Here is a 6000-nt window from a genome sequence, read left to right as displayed (position 1 = left end):
ATGCTATCGGACTTCCCATAAAACTCTAATAACATAATTTGATTATATTGGATAGAAAATTTTTGGATTTTCACTCGAAAAGTGTAGAGAAAAAAGGAAACCTTGAACCAAAAATTAAATTTCTCCAAAATTTGATTTATAAACTCAGTGGAATTTCTTACCTGATTGAAGTAAGTAGTTATTTCATTTGAAAAATTATTATTTATTGTGTGAAACAGTAATTCCTAAATCCAAAAAAACACTTTCTTGGGCTAAGGAATGTTTTTTTTTGTCGCTAACAAAAAAAACAATGGTCATTAACTATGCTAATTTTAAAATTGCTAATCTAATAAAAAATTGTTAGCTCGAGAAAAAACACAAGACATCTGCATTCGCTTTAGTAGGGTTCGAACCTGGGACCCTCTGCACGAAAAACGGACGCGTTAGCTACTACACTATGCTACTAATTGTTGCTCTTCAGTTTATGCTAAAGAGAATACTATTAATTATCAGTGAGAAATTTTTACGCTCTGCCTAATTACAGTCATTAACAGACTTTCTACTAACGACCAAATTTTGAATTCTTTACACGGAGAAAAAATTAAAGTAACTGTTCCTAGTACGATTATGAAATATCATCCAGTACCGTTATGGTAATGATTACTTGGGATTATGGGATATAGACCCATACTTTCTGGGAAGGTTTCCATAAATACGGCAACAATTCCAATTATTATGGTAACAGTTTCCATATCGCATGTGAAAGAATCATGGTAATAATTACCATACTCATAGTAATAGTTCCCAGAAGCAAACAGTAACCAATCCTATAACCACATTGGAACGGTTCCTAAGCGTATATGGTAATGGTTACAATAATATTATGGGAATGGTTGCCATAATATTATGGGAATGGTTATCATAATATTATGGTAATGGTTACCATAATATTATGGTAATGGTTACTATAATATTATAGGAATGGTTGCCATAATATTATGGGAATGGTTATCATAATATTATGGTAATGGTTACCATAATATTATGGTAATGGTTACTATAATATTATGGGAATAGTTACCATAATATTATGGGAATGGTTACCATAATATTTAGAAATTATAATAAATTTTTTTTGTAATAAGCGTTTTTTTTTGTATATTTTATCTTTTTGTGAAACTATATTACAATAAAATATTATTTTTGGTCAGATAAAAATTAATTTGTAAATAATAATAATAAATAACTTCATAATAGTTTACACTGCAAAATTCTAAAGAAAAAAAAAATTATTATAATTTCTAAATATTATGGTAACAATTACCATAATATTATGGTAACCATTCCCATAATATTATGGTAACCATTCCCATAATATTATGGTAACCATTCCCATGATATTATGGTAACCATTCCCATAATATTATGGTAACCATTCCCATAATATTATGGTAACCATTCCCATGATATTATGGTAACCATTCCCATAATATTATGGTAACCATTCCCATAATATTATGGTAACCATTCCCATGATATTATGGTAACCATTCCCATAATATTATGGTAACCATTCCCATAATATTATGGTAACCATTCCCATAATATTATGGTAACCATTCCCATAATATTATGGTTACCATTCCCATAATATTATGGTAACCATTCCCATGATATTATGGTAACCATTCCCATAATATTATAGTAACCATTCCCATGATATTATGGTAACCATTCCCATAATATTATGGTAACTGTTTCTATAATATTATGGTAACGATTACCATAATATTATAGTAACCATTATCATAGGTACATAGTAACGATTACCATAATTCCATAGGAACTATTCTGATACCGTATGGGAATTATATCCATAATTATAGGAATGGTTACCATAATATATATGGGTGCCGTTTCTATAATCAACATTTCAAAAAAACCGGTTACCATGCATTATGGGAACCATTTCCATAATATATTGTAACTGTTACTATAATTTTCTCTCCGTGTAGTATGCTTGATTCGATATCCCTCGTAAGGACTGAATTAGGCTTGTCGTTTTCCGGACTGCCTTATTTGATCTGAATCGGTCTTTCAGAATTTGGCACTGAGGTTTATAATCAGGCTTCTTGGGTCAAGATTTCCTTTCTGTGTGTAAATTCGTAGTGATCGAATGAAAAACTCACCATATCCTTTGGACTTGCGTCCTGGTTAGCAGATTCAAATGAACAAGGACTGACAATGCAGTCGGTATCTTCACTAAATTTTTGTTGATCATTTTCGCTTATTTTAAATCCTTCTTCATCAGACACAAGTGAATAATTCATTGCGACAAATGCTAATTCAGGATTCAAATAAAGAAGTTAAGTACTTAAAATGATGAGTATCATCGAATTTTATATTTAAGTACAGGTTTTGAGCGATAAACGCTAGTTTTCTAAAATAATTCATTAAATTTATAATCTATACAGATTCTTGTATGAATTTTTACATCGTACAAATACCCCTGGGAAATCAAAGTAGAAATCAATACGGAAATCCATATTAAATTTTCGTTTGAAATATATAGGAACCTATGAGAAAATCTACATCAGGATTTATGCTGGATTTAGATAGAAAATTATATAGAAACTTATTGAAAATCGTCATGTGGGCCCATACGAAAAAATATATATCCGGATAAATCTGGGCAAATCTGCATATATGATATATATATATATATATATATATATATATATATATATATATATATATATATATATATATATATATATATATATATATATGACCATTATTCCATATGGATTTTTAGGTACACGGAAAGAGAATCATAGGAATCGTTCCTACAATTTTGTGAAATTTCATCCTATACCAGCATAGGAATGATGACCATAAATTAAGGAAGCAGTTCTTATAGTAATAGGAATGGCTCCTATAATTTATGGGAATACTTCCTTAAATATTATGGGAATGATTCCTAAAATATTTAAAAACGATCCCTATAAGTTATAGGAACCATTCCTCTAATATTAAAGGAATAGTTCCCAAAATATTATAGGAATGGTTCCCATAATAGTATAGGAACTGTTCTTATAATATTATAGGAACTGTTCTTATAATATTATGGGAATAGTTTCCATAATGGTATCGTGATGTTCCCTATAATATATAGGAACCACTCCTCTAATATTATAGGAATAGTTCCCAAAATATTATAGGAATGGTTCCCATAATAGTATAGGAACTGTTCTTATATTATTATTATTATTTATGGGAATACTTTCTTAAATATTATGGGAATGATTCCTGAAATATTTAAAAACGATCCCTATAAGTTATAGGAACCATTCCTCTAATATTAAAGGAATAGTTCCCAAAATATTATAGGAATGGTTCCCATAATAGTATAGGAACTGTTCTTATAATATTATAGGAACTGTTCTTATAATATTATGGGAATAGTTTCCATAATGGTATCGTGATGTTCCCTATAATATATAGGAACCACTCCTCTAATATTATAGGAATAGTTCCCAAAATATTATAGGAATGGTTCCCATAATAGTATAGGAACTGTTCTTATATTATTATTATTATTTATGGGAATACTTTCTTAAATATTATGGGAATGATTCCTGAAATATTTAAAAACGATCCCTATAAGTTATAGGAACCATTCCTCTAATATTAAAGGAATAGTTCCCAAAATATTATAGGAATGGTTCCCATAATAGTATAGGAACTGTTCTTATAATATTATAGGAACTGTTCTTATAATATTATGGGAATAGTTTCCATAATGGTATCGTGATGTTCCCTATAATATATAGGAACCACTCCTCTAATATTATAGGAATAGTTCCCAAAATATTATAGGAATGGTTCCCATAATAGTATAGGAACTGTTCTTATAATATTATAGGAACTGTTCTTATAATATTATGGGAATAGTTTCCATAATGGTATCGTGATGTTCCCTATAATATATAGGAACCACTCCTCTAATATTATAGGAATAGTTCCCAAAATATTATAGGAATGGTTCCCATAATAGTATAGGAACTGTTCTTATATTATTATTATTATTTATGGGAATACTTTCTTAAATATTATGGGAATGATTCCTGAAATATTTAAAAACGATCCCTATAAGTTATAGGAACCATTCCTCTAATATTAAAGGAATAGTTCCCAAAATATTATAGGAATGGTTCCCATAATAGTATAGGAACTGTTCTTATAATATTATAGGAACTGTTCTTATAATATTATGGGAATAGTTTCCATAATGGTATCGTGATGTTCCCTATAATATATAGGAACCACTCCTCTAATATTATAGGAATAGTTCCCAAAATATTATAGGAATGGTTCCCATAATAGTATAGGAACTGTTCTTATAATATTATAGGAACTGTTCTTATAATATTATGGGAATAGTTTCCATAATGGTATCGTGATGTTCCCTATAATATATAGGAACCACTCCTCTAATATTATAGGAATAGTTCCCAAAATATTATAGGAATGGTTCCCATAATAGTATAGGAACTGTTCTTATATTATTATTATTATTTATGGGAATACTTTCTTAAATATTATGGGAATGATTCCTGAAATATTTAAAAACGATCCCTATAAGTTATAGGAACCATTCCTCTAATATTAAAGGAATAGTTCCCAAAATATTATAGGAATGGTTCCCATAATAGTATAGGAACTGTTCTTATAATATTATAGGAACTGTTCTTATAATATTATGGGAATAGTTTCCATAATGGTATCGTGATGTTCCCTATAATATATAGGAACCACTCCTCTAATATTATAGGAATAGTTCCCAAAATATTATAGGAATGGTTCCCATAATAGTATAGGAACTGTTCTTATATTATTATTATTATTTATGGGAATACTTTCTTAAATATTATGGGAATGATTCCTGAAATATTTAAAAACGATCCCTATAAGTTATAGGAACCATTCCTCTAATATTAAAGGAATAGTTCCCAAAATATTATAGGAATGGTTCCCATAATAGTATAGGAACTGTTCTTATAATATTATAGGAATAGTTTCCATAATGGTATCGTGATGTTCCCTATAATATATAGGAACCATTCCTCTAATATTATAGGAATAGTTCCCAAAATATTATAGGAATGGTTCCCATAATAGTATAGGAACTGTTCATATAATAGTATGGGAATAGTTTCCATAATGGTATCGTGATGTTCCCTATAAAATATAGGAACCACTCCTCTAATATTATAGGAATAGTTCCCAAAATATTATAGGAATGGTTCCCATAATAGTATAGGAACTGTTCTTATATTATTATTATTATTTATGGGAATACTTTCTTAAATATTATGGGAATGATTCCTGAAATATTTAAAAACGATCCCTATAAGTTATAGGAACCATTCCTCTAATATTAAAGGAATAGTTCCCAAAATATTATAGGAATGGTTCCCATAATAGTATAGGAACTGTTCTTATAATATTATAGGAATAGTTTCCATAATGGTATCGTGATGTTCCCTATAATATATAGGAACCATTCCTCTAATATTATAGGAATAGTTCCCAAAATATTATAGGAATGGTTCCCATAATAGTATAGGAACTGTTCTTATAATATTATAGGAATAGTTTCCATAATGGTATCGTGATGTTCCCTATAATATATAGGAACCATTCCTCTAATATTATAGGAATAGTTCCCAAAATATTATAGGAATGGTTCCCATAATAGTATAGGAACTGTTCATATAATAGTATGGGAATAGTTTCCATAATGGTATCGTGATGTTCCCTATAAAATATAGGAACCACTCCTCTAATATTATAGGAATAGTTCCCAAAATATTATAGGAATGGTTCCCATAATAGTATAGGAACTGTTCTTATATTATTATTATTATTTATGGGAATACTTTCTTAAATATTATGGGAATGATTCCTGAAATATTTAAAAACGATCCCTATAAGTTATAGGAACCATTCCTCTAATAT

This window comes from Microplitis demolitor, chromosome 9 (genome assembly GCF_026212275.2).
Source record: "Microplitis demolitor isolate Queensland-Clemson2020A chromosome 9, iyMicDemo2.1a, whole genome shotgun sequence".
Taxonomy (NCBI): Eukaryota; Metazoa; Arthropoda; class Insecta; order Hymenoptera; family Braconidae; genus Microplitis; species Microplitis demolitor.
The sequence above is the reverse complement of the archived record's forward strand: the minus strand, read 5'-3'. Positions refer to the sequence as shown.